General features: G+C 43.7%; 1 protein-coding gene across 1 annotated transcript in view; it reads right to left on the bottom strand.

The window, feature by feature from the left end:
* LOC119649303 (ras-related protein Rap-2b) overlaps positions 1-12,320 on the bottom strand; it is a 119,983-nt gene that overhangs the window by 78,017 nt on the left and 29,646 nt on the right. The gene's annotated exons all lie outside the window — the stretch shown is intronic.

Here is a 12,320-nt window from a genome sequence, read left to right on the forward strand (position 1 = left end):
CCACAGCCAAAATGAAACTCCTGCAAGGGGACCAAACACAAATAATTGGGCCGAGAACACCTCTTTCGGAATTCTTCTGGAGCATATGCGTCATTCCTGGTTGCTGCTACCAGATAATGCGCATAAAATAAACAATACTAGCGAAAAAAATCCGTAGTTTTTGCAAAAGATACCTGGACGGAACAACGTCTGCCGGGTTCGGCTATTAGTATATAGAACAGCGTAACTTCTTCGACAGATTGTTTCAATAAGACCCATCAAAAGCGCAATATGTTTATAAATTCATCTAGCTTGAGAAATAAAATACAATTCAATGGTATTTCTTCAGTCTTTCTTTAGAGACATTGGCTATGGATAATGGATTAGTTCAACTAGCTTCCTAAACTTTCAGTCACCAGTCAATCTACATACAAACCTATAAGTAAATATTGCTAGCGGTGGTTCACTTCATGAATTGCGTGCTCTCTCTTCTATATTGTCAAGTCGTAATATGCTGTTCAGTTTTATCCTAATGTCTTTATTCATCCCCTGAGTATTGACAATAGTTCGGTAAGTATATACAATTTTTTGTTATCTGCTAATGTTTTTATGTAAATGTGTAAATAACGATATTTCGGGGACGACTTGTTACCGCGAGTCAAGAGGTAGTACAGTCCCAGTGCGAAAGCTTAGATTGGTACCCATGCTGAAGTGCAAAACTTGGAAAACGCCAGCGGAAATATCACCAGCAGCTTTGTTACCGAGTTCTACCTCCATTTCCACGTAGTAATCGCTGGGAGGTCTCGAACACACGGAAAACTGTCTGGTACGAAATTATTGATTAATTGCTTCTGAGCAAAGAGCCTAGCTAAAGGAGAACAATAGAGATGTGGTGGTGACGTTACTCGGGATCAGAGATTGGGTAATAATATCCTCAGAGTTTCTGAGCTAGAAGCACGTCTTGCAGCAAGTCTTGAAAGGATTGAAACAATGGCAACTACCTCGGTAGAGCCTTGGGAATCTTGGACCCTACGAACGCATACTAGAGCGTATAGGTTAAGAGAACTTCTTGAGGTATTAGAAATAATTAAGACTTGCTGACTTCTTAGCACTGATGAATGGAACAAGTAGTTTCCGAAATATCGGTATTTGCAAAATTAATAAATATCACTAGCGAATAGAAAAAAGCAAATTGTAATTATTTTAAATGATTCAATCGCTAGAAACGCTGGCAACCCAAGAAACGACAGATGGTAACAAAGGTGTTGATGGGATACCGGCGGAGCTCTGGAAAAACCTAGAGATTCTCGACAACTCTCATATACAAGTTGATTATTATTATATGAACTCATGAAAGAATGGCTGATGACAGGAGCAAAAGTACTACATCTCCGTTGTCATATGAAAAGCTGACAAACACTAAAGGAAAAAGAATAAGATCATATACGGGAAAGATTATTGGCGAATGGCAAAGTTCCAGTTGATGGAGTGTTCTCAGTAAAGTATCATAGATGCTTCAGAAATACTGATATCCTCAAGGTTTAGAAAAATTCCGAATAGCTGAGTGGTTAGAGCGCAAGGCTGTCGTACGGAAGGTCGCGGTTCAAATCTCACTGGTGGCAGTGGAATTTGTATCATGATTTGACGTCGGATACCAGTCGACTCAGCTGTGAATGAGCACCTGAGTCAAATCAGGCTAATAATCTCGGGCGAGCGCAATGCTGACCACATTGCCTCCTAGTGTACCGTTACGGTCCTGATTGAAGTACTCTAACACACTTTAAGGCCCTGATCCAACATGGATTGTTGCGCCAACGATTATTATTATTATTAGAAAAATTCACGAATTTCCAGCAACCTGAAGCTCGAGGCACATGAATATAAAAACAAGTCGGAATACCACAAGCTTGCGCTTCGGGTATAAGGGTTTTGGGTTCATCTTATGTAAGAAATTTCAACTCACATTTTTCTATCCGTATATAGCTACAAATTCAACAACATAATCCTTCATATTTTTCCAAACTACTAGACATACGTACATATTACAGCCGTAGATATTACGCTCACCCTAAACAAACAAACTGCCTATTTCCGTACCCATATTTCCGATTTACTTCTTATATCTATTTGAATTAGGCACTACCCGCAAAGTCCATTAGCACGCATATATTATATACCTACATACACACATGTCTGGTTGATAAATAACTAAAAAACTAAAAAACTACAACTAAATAATTCTCGTCATGCAGGTTGCAGAGTGCTCAAAATTCCCAAAAATTGTAAAGTTTCACCCCCTATAACTTTGTTAATAATAGTTAGATTTTCTTGAAAATTGACCAAACTATGCACTATGTTCTTCATTATACACATGCCAAATTTTGTACTTCTGGGATTAACATAAGGGGGGGTGGGGTCCTGGGTAAATTTCTAAAATGTGGAAATATACTATTATTAACTTTATTTGTGCAGATATCGGAACCGGATATATTTTGAGGCCTAGATTTGGTAGAGATGCATCACTGTGATTTTTTTCAGATTTTTCGGTTGGATAGATTCTGAAAACGAGACCTGTTACACTTTTTGGGGGTCACATTTTGAGCCCTCACTCCCCTATGTTTCACCCAATATCAAATATTGAACCAGTTTCGAAAAGTACTAATTGAGACCTTCCATTTGATACCCCACATGGCTACATTCTGTGAAAAAAAAAATTTCCACCCTCTATTCACATGTATGGGGAGCCCCCCCTTAAACTTAACACAAGATGGCGCCACTTACTGCATGTAAAGGGAACACCAGATTACATACTCGCACCAATTTTCGTAATAATTGGTCTAGCCGTTTCCGAATAAATCGGGTATGAGAGACAGTCAGTCAGACGGACACCGTCTCGATTCTAATGAGGTTTTGTTTCACACAAAACCTTAAAACCATAAAAATATGGGAGAATACGTGAAACATCGCAGACATCCACCACCAATAAACATTTTTCTTTTCCTTTGAAGCTAATTTCGGCAGAAATCTCCAAAGGAGATACTTTCAATGTGAGAAAAATAAATGCACATGCAATGAGTGAGTTGTTCCTATAAAGAACTTAATTTTGCAAAACCTCCCACATAAATCCACTCATTCGAATTGAATATAGAATTTGCCATGAACTAGAATCATCAGCAAATTAAATCCTCCACTATCAGGCATCCCAGTCTTAGGTGCCAACGTGCAAACTGCAAAAACGATCGATTTAGCTAATTACCAGCAATAAATTCTGAAAATCCAATAGTCCGTCATCAAACTGTGACGTTGCTGCAAGTGGGCTAGTCTAATTGAATTTTAATTGAATTTATTACGCAATTACTCGTCTCGGTTTGAATTTTACTTCAACAGCAGCCAATGGCCCGTCGACAGGACCATCCGATTACCATAGCCGTAGCAGCCGTAGCCAACATAAATTGTCTGATATTTTAAGTGACAAGAAAAATATATTTTCTAGCTAGCTCAGGGTAACAAGGAACGACATGGCTCTAGGTGAGCAGAGCATCTGGTGGTCACCACCCTGTATTTAGAAATGTGAAGTGAAATTTGCGGTGAGACTTGTTGGTTTACTTTCCTTAACCATTGCAAATGTTTGAAGTGACGAACTGAGAGCCAAGTGTTACTTGAAACACAATCTTCCCCTAGGAGCAGTTCAGCATGTGCGCCTGAATGTCCTTCTAAATTCGTTCAACACATGCAATAATTCATCCCATAAGCGGTACAAAATTGGGCTTGTCCCAGACATTACGTTCGTATGGGCTACGTGAATGCTGTAGAATTTCATGTTGTGTCACCATATATTCTTACATATTCCTTATGTAAAGCCCAACAAGTTCCTCAGACTCTCTTTTAAATTATTTTAAAAGCAATATATTCTTCAGTTTAGGATGGGGTGCAGCAAGCGAATGGAAGGTGAAAGTTAAATTCACTTAAAGCCATGAGGGATAATAATCAAGTATTCGAAAGCTGGATTTCTGAGATTGATCTAGGCTGTTAAGTCTGTCAAGATGGTTAACTGGTTTGACACTGCTCTCCACAAAAAAGTCTGATCAAAGCACGCTGATTTAACACCGACGCCCTACAACTAAGTTTTTCTCCACTTCTTCTTCTTCAGCTTATGACAGCCAAGACCGGCTCTCCTTGAACGCTTCTACCATTTTATCCGATTAATCGGAATGGGGTCCCAAGTCTCCCAAAATACCATCCAAGGTATCAAACCATCTTTTCCCATCAACTTTGATGTTCAGACCAACCCTGGTATGTGAGTTCTCCTCCATCCAAATTGCATGTCCATGACATCGTGAATTTTTCCACGAGCGCTCATTACCAACGCGCACATCTTCGCCTTCATTAAACCAAGGCACCATTCCTTATCTTGTATAGTCGGACAACACTCAGAACCACAGAGTGTGACAAGCCGTTCCATATTGTGATAGTGCTACTGTCTTGCCAGTCTGATGGTGTTGTACTCTCCTCAATAACTCGATTGAAGACACCGTACCTCTGATGATTTATTGTTGTAGAAACCGCAAGGAGAAAATATATATATATGCTCCCTTCACTAGACTTCCCGAAACAGCACTCCTTCTTTATTCCTCTGCGCCAAGTGCCCTGGCGCAACCAATTCGTCGGGCTTCTCGGGAGATTGTGTAGTCAGCTATGCAATTGTCACCCCTCCCTAATGTGTGACTTATTCACTACCACTTCGGCCTTTCGATCACACCGCGTACGGGTACTAGACCTGGGCCGACCAAATTGTTTTTAAGAAATAGTATCTGGCTAACATACTCCATTCGTACGTCGAAAAAAGGTTTTGACGAAGGCTTGGAGCCTTTAGATAACAGTGGGAGTCACTTTCCATGTGCTACTCCCAAATATCAACGCAGAAAGAGCAGAACTCATCAACTTGATCTTGGTGCCAACTTTTAGACAAGGCAGGAAAAAGATTTACCGCTTAATGCTTCAGGTGACATACAGTTCGCTACCACCGTCAGTAGGAACAACGATTCCTAGGTACATAAATTGATCAACGCTTTCGATGCTCTGCCCATTAATGCCGATGTGGGGAGGGATATATCTCCATTTGTCATACTTAAGACGAGCACTCTTCTTTGGAATGCTAACGATCATCCTCTCCTGCCACTCACTGTAGAGGTTTGGTATTCGCAGGATTTCCGTACGAGCGGAAGCATCAAATATGTAATGATTGCAGGAGTAGCGATAACTAATTTTGGTAAAAGGGAAGGCAAACAAAGTTACCAAAATCATGGAAACTCCGGCATTGGCTCAAATCGACCCAAGAGAGATAAAGCCCCAAAAAGGAACCAAGGAAGCATACACCAAGATTGGCAAGGAAAAGTGCAATACATAAAGGAAAATTATGACCCGAATTAATTATCATCTCGAGAAAAGGTGAACTTATGCCGATATCCTCAGCAAGGTCAAATCCAATTCTGAGTTGATGGACCTTCGAGAAAACGTCAGCCGAATCAGACACCCCCAGAAAGAAAATTTGATGCTGGAGCTGAAGAAGTCTTCGGGAAAATGGTTAAAAATTTCCTCGGCAAGGTTGAGAAGTCTTTAAGAGAAGGAAAACAAGTATTAGCCAAAAAGCAGGAGATTGTTATACAATGTATGATAAGAAGATATACGGAGGCACGCACACAGCAGCTATAAGCTTACGATCGAAAGCAGCATTCAAACTGATGGCGGCTGGTAAAATAAAAGTAGGTTAGATCGTTTGCCGACTCAGCGTGGAAATCAGGGCTGGTCTGTGAAAAAGTTTGAAGAGGATCCATTCATAAAGATGCTATTGGAAGGCCACTATCCCGGTGGTGGTAAATCAAATAATGGGACCGTAACGAAAACATGCGACGCTGCTATGCCAAGGCGGCGGGTCCTAGCAAAAAGGCGCTCAAACTATTGGTGGAATGAAGAGATCCCGGAATTGCGGAATGCTCCAACGATCTAGAGGAGGATCGAACTTCGATGAGAAACGCAAGTATATGGGAACTTTCGAGGTAGGCTTAAGCAGGCAAGAATGCTTGAAGGAACTTTGCGCAGTGGCACACAAAAGCCCCTATGGAACAGCGTACAGGGTGGTTATGAAGAAAATGAGAGGGCGCACACCACAACTGGCCTGCCCGCATCTTCTGCTCAATATCGTGGTGGCGCTTTCTCCCCCGGATAAAGAGGAGCGCAAACAACCCAAGCAAGCATTGGACATCTACACCATACCTGCGGTAACTGAGGAGGAACTTGCGCAAACTTGCCGGAGAATTGGTGATAACATAGCTACCAGTCTGGATGCTGTTTCCAATAGAAATCTTAAACTCACTGTTAAAACCAGACCCGACTGGTCTGTCAGCGTATTTGAAACATGCATGGTAGAAGGAGTTTTCCCCGATCGATAGAAGAGGTAAAAACTAGTTTTGCTCCCGAAGCCGAATAGCACCCAGGACATCCATCATCATACCGCCGGATTTACCTTATCGACACGGTCGGAAAGATGCTCGATAGGGCCATCTAGAATAGACTGCTCCCTATCATTGAATATAAGGATGGCTTACCGGAGCGACAATTTGGATTTCGACAAGCCCACTCAACAATCGACGCCGTAGACGTTGTTTCGAAACTAGCTCGAGACGTGATGTCGTCTAATAAATGCTGTGGCGTGGTGACGTTGGACGTCAAAAATGCGTTCAATTCTGCTAGCTGGGAGTGGATGAAAAGCTCACTGGCTAAAACGAGTATCCCTAGTTATTTGCCTCCTTGAAAATTACCTCTCAGAGAGGACACTTTATTACGATACGGGTGAGGGATCCAAGGGTACGCCGTCACCGCAGGAGTAACGTTAACAAATACCTGGGGGTGATAATTGACGCTAAAATCAATTTCAGGGAATACCTGGACTATGCCTGTGAGAAAGCGGCAAACACGAGCGTATTATTAGCACAAATGATGCCTAACATTGGAGGCCCAAGATATAGTCGCAGATAACTTGTGGCCGGAGCGGCTCGCTCGACACTATTATACGCGTCACCAGTTCGGGACGAAACACCAGCGTGTGAAAGTAATCGGAGGAGGGTAAATATGATTTCCCGCTTAGTGGCGTCAAGGGTGTGCAGCGCCTTCAGAACAATAGCAGGAAACACAGCGTGTTATTGCGGGAATGATCCCGATAGACATTCTGGCAAGGGAGATACGCTCCTGTACGAGAAAAGGAAAATGACTGCACCTGAAAAGGATGCAGAATACCGAAAGGCGGCTAGGCGAGAGTCGCTGGAGAAGAGGCAGCAACGGTGGGTTTACTCGCAGAAGGGTTTCTGGACCCACACTTTGTTTCCCCGTATTGAGGAGTGGGTCCAGCAATGACACGGCGAGATTAATTACTATCTGACACAATTCCTGTCAGGTCATGGTGGTTAAAGAAAATATCTGCACCAATTTAGTCTGCATGATTCTCCTTTTTGTCCTGAATGTGGTTGCACACCTGAGGAACTGAAGCATGTTATGTTCCAGTGTCCCCGATTTTACTCAAAAAGGAGGATCTTGGAAGACTCCCTAAAAATCAACATAAGCTCGCAGAACATCGTCAGCGAAATGCTGAAGTCGGAGGGAAACTGGTGTATGGTGAACTCCGCAACCGAAAGTATACAGGAGGAACTTGTAAAAGCGTAGCGCGAAAGGAGGACATAAAGAACGGAAGGTTTGCTCACTTAAAGCGCAGACCACCTCGCGAAGTAATACTTTGCGGCCATTCCGCGCGGAAGAAAGAAGCAGAAAGTGGGGGTGGTTTTAGTGGGTAAGAACCCTACACACTGCTGCTACCCGGCGCGACAGTGTCTTTGAAAGATTTCCACCTCCATCCATAAAAAAAGACAAACAGACATTTAACCGATTTTAATAAGGTTTTGTTTCACACAAAACCTGAAAAATTGTTGACAAATTGCCACCTGTTTTATGGGATAACGAATCGGTTCTCGCAAAACCCGATTGGTTGACTGACTCGACCTCTCCAGAAAATTTAAACCAAATTACAGGCGGAGATATAAGCAAGACAATCCAATTGAATCAGGAACTTCAAACGTGTTAAGGAAAAATTCCCTCACACTGTAGGAGGCAATGTGATCAGCATTGCGCTCGCCCGTGATTATTACTCTGATTTCACTCAGGTACCCATTTCGAGCTGAGCACTCTAGCCACTATGCCGACACTAAGTAGAAGAAAGTTTAGGAGAGAAATGGCAGATCCGCACCATGTGAATCTGTTACGAAAATTAGGTAGTATTACCATCCACTAGTTTAGTTTAGTAAACTGGGGGGAGCCGCAGCTCCGAGCCCTCAAGCCATTATTAGGCCCATTGTACTATCCCCGTAAGTTGCCTATTCAATGGCTTCCCACCTATGGTGTTCGCAGGCTTTAGCGAATCTTAGAACATTCTCCACAGGCAGAGAGTATGCAGATTCTTCATTGAAGAAAACCTTACCAAGGTGTCTTCGTCTGAGATCTGAGGATGCCGGGCAGTTGCATAAAAAGTGCAGGGCCGTCTCCTACTCCTCCTCACATTGGGTGACACAGCCGAAACCACTACTCCAATCTTTTCCATATGGTAGTTTACGGGGCGGTGTCCCGTCAAAAGCCCTACTAGGGTTTTCATGTCCCACTTCTTACGGGACAACAAAAATGCCGCTCTGGTGGCCCTAGGCTCCTTCACAAGGATTTTCGCTTGCCGGCAAGAGTCCAAATTTCTCCACTCGGTTGCGTGAATCCTTGCAAGCTTCAGAGTAGACTTGACAGTAGATGGTCGAATTCCAAGAGCTGTTTCTGGTCCCACCATTGTGGATCCAGACCCTCGGCGAGCCAGTCTGTCAGCCTCCTCCTTACCAGCGATGTTAGAGTGCCCCGGCACCCACATCAGGAATGTTTCGTTCAGTCGGCCAAGTTTCAGCAGCACCTGATGACGACTCCACACCAACTGGCTTGATATGTTGTTGCCATTTAGTGCTGATAATGCCGCCCGACTGTCGGAACAGATTCGAATGGTGTGACCCCTCCATTTTTGTCGCAGACATTCTTCTGCTGCCAATGAAATGGCATATATCTCCGCCTAGAATATGGTCGTCATTTTCCCGAGGGGTCGGGCCAGTTCTATAATCGGATTCTCCGAGAACACCCCTGCACCCGATCCATCCTCCATGACTGACCCGTCGGTGAAGATTATTAGGTCTTTAATCTGAAAAAACTCATGGCCACTTGTCGACCATTCTTCTCTTTCGGTGATTACGACAGTGTATGTCTTCAAAGACGAATCTGGAAACCGTATGATCGGTCGGCATCAGGGCTACCGGATGATTTTCAAGGAATTTCCAGATAGACGCATGCCCGTTGGATTGGCCGCCTTCCCATGCCCCAATGGTATCGAGCCTATATGCGTCGTTGGCCACTTTCCGTTTCACCTCCAAGTGAATGGGGGGTAAATTTAGGATAGCTTCAAGTGCCGCAGTCGGCGTAGTACTCATTACTCCAGTAATACTTAGGCAACAAAGTCTCTGAATCTGCGTTAGCAGCTTCCTGCTGTTAGCAAAGTTCAGTCTTGGCCATCAGACGATGCATGCATACATCAAAATGGATTTTATTATGGATGTATACATCCAGTATATCCGTTTAGGTGAAAGTCCCCAGGTCTTACCTATCGCATTCCTACAGCACCAGAGCAATCTACAGGATTTCTGATATTGTTCCTGGATATGATGCTTCCACGTTAACTTGGAGTCGAAATGTTCTCTTAACTGTTTGTGCCAGCTGGATTTCCGCCCCTGCTAAGGTGGGTAGCATATAGCTGCCCCACCTGACGTTCCTAGTGAACGTAACTAGTCCAGTCTTCCTAGCGTTCACCGTGAGTCCATTGCGGAGGCACCAACTGTGGATTACATGCAGAGTTGTATTCAAGCGGTCACATACTGTGTCCGCAAACTTGCCGGTAATTATTACGGCTAGGTCGTCCACAAATGCTTGCGCGAAGACTTTTTTGTCCTCCAGGAGCCACAGCAGGGTATCCATCACGAAGAGCCATAACAGTGGAGAGAGAACCCCTCCCTGTGGGCAGCCCCTGAAACATCCTGCTTCAATAGACTTCTGGCCGACCGATATGTGGATTTTTCTCCACTCTAGCATGTGAAGGATCCAACTGATTAGCAGCGGTTCGATTCCATGCTGTCTTGCCGCATCACAAATTGCCGCGAATGAGGCATAATTGAAGGCACCTTCGATGTCCATGAATGCACCTAAGGCGTATTCTTTTTCGGACATCGCCTTTTCAATTTTTGCCGAAAGTTCATGGAGTGCTGTCTCCGTGGATTTGCCTTTCTGGTAGGCGTGTTGCCTATGGTGAAGTGGCCACTTAGGAATGTGTGTGTCCCTTATGAACCGATCTACTAGTCTTTCTAGTCCTTTTAGCAGAAAGGACGTTAGGCTGATCGGTCGAAAGCTTTTTGCGTCTGTGTAGGTGGGTTTTCCTGGTTTGGGAATGAACAACACCTTCACATCCCGCCATTTAATTGGAATATAAGCGGGCGCTAGGCATGTACGATATATATTCCGAATGTGTAGACCCAGGGCATCCATTCCTTCTATTACTAGCGGAGGGATGATGCCATCCGGACCTGCAGACTTGTATCTATGGAACGAGTTAAATGCCCATTTCAGTCGCTCCAGTGATACTACTTTTCATGCCAGATTCCAGTCTCTCGGTTGAGGGCTGTATGCACCTGTTGGCCCCGAGGTTAGATTTTGAATGCTGCCTGGGAAGTGCACTTCAAGCAAATGATTTGCGGTTTCTTCATCGCTTCCTGTGTACTTCCCATTCTGTAAACGTAAATAACCCAGTTTCTGGCTACGTTCTTTGACCAGAATCCGCTTCAGCTTTGAGGTTGCCTCAAGAGAGTTAGTCTCTTCGCAAAAGCGTCTCCAAGATGATCGTTTAGCCGATCTTATGTTTAGAGCCTTCTGTGCCTCTTTATAGCGATTCCAGCTAGTGCTTGATTCACTCTTCAGAGCACGATTAAGGAGCATCCTTGTCGTTCTCCTCTGTTTTACCAAATCCGAGTTCCACCATGGTGTTTTGCCCTTCTTTGGCATCTTGAGTGGACAGCTTTCTTCGAAAACTTCTCTCATGCTAGTTGTGATCATCTGGGTTGTCTTCTCGATTCCAGCAATGGATTTAATGCGTTTCCCCAGGGATCGTAACTCGGGCGCTCAATTCTGTTTGATACATTACCCAATCTGTCTTCCTCGGATTCCGAAATGGAGTGGGTGGAGGTGGATCCATGCCAATAACAAAATCAATGCGTCTGTGATCCGAGAGTGTGATATCGTTTGATACTCTCCACTCTCCGATCAGAGCCGCAATGTCAGGAGATGCCACCGTGATGTCGATGACCTCTCGCCTGACCACTTTGAAGAAAGTGAGTTCATTTACCATCAACTAAATACCATCACCATATCAATCCAGTTGATGTGGAGTTGCCACCACTTGCTGCTGAATATTATCCGGCTGAATAAAATGTAGGTGATGTAGGTGCCAGGGTGCTCAAATATCGCTGGTATCAAGCCTGCCCTGAAGGGTGAAGTAACTAGTGCTCACGTAGCCAAATGAGGAAATTATAATTCCAGGCTGGAGGTTAAAATATTTTTATTATCCCTTAAGAAAGAGGGCATGAAATCTCTGGTAAGGTTTTTAACGGAACACTGATCCAGAAACAACCGGGTAACAGAAAATTTGAGTAGTGATCTATGTGTGTGACTGTTTGGAAAATTACTTCGCTTCTCCTCGAACCGACAACCGTTGAGGCACACCATACTTTCGCTGTAATACGGTCGTATTGAAATGACGAAGTCAAATAGCCTCTTTCCTCTAGGATTGCGTTTGTGGCTTCCACAATAAATATGTCAAGCGTTGGCATCACGACCTGTTAAGAGTTCAAAACAACTTGATATTGCATACATTAACAGGACACAGAGAAGAAATTCAGGGTGAGTCTACAGAGGGAGCTAGGATGTTTCTCATTAATATGTTATTGAAAGATAACCATAGCTACGTCAAAAATCTGACTACACAACGATGAAACCAATGCCGAATTTTGGGGGTTAGTCAGCCCTAGTTTAACCAGTGAGGTCGCAAAGATTGACGTACTAAGGTTATACATTCATTCCTGCAAGAAGCTCATACATTAGATCGCCTGAACAAATGTAAAAGGACAATACAGCAGGCCTAACATATGAGGGTTAAATGCTCGGAACTACGG

This window comes from Hermetia illucens, chromosome 2 (assembly GCF_905115235.1).
Source record: "Hermetia illucens chromosome 2, iHerIll2.2.curated.20191125, whole genome shotgun sequence".
NCBI classification, from domain to species: Eukaryota; Metazoa; Arthropoda; class Insecta; order Diptera; family Stratiomyidae; genus Hermetia; species Hermetia illucens.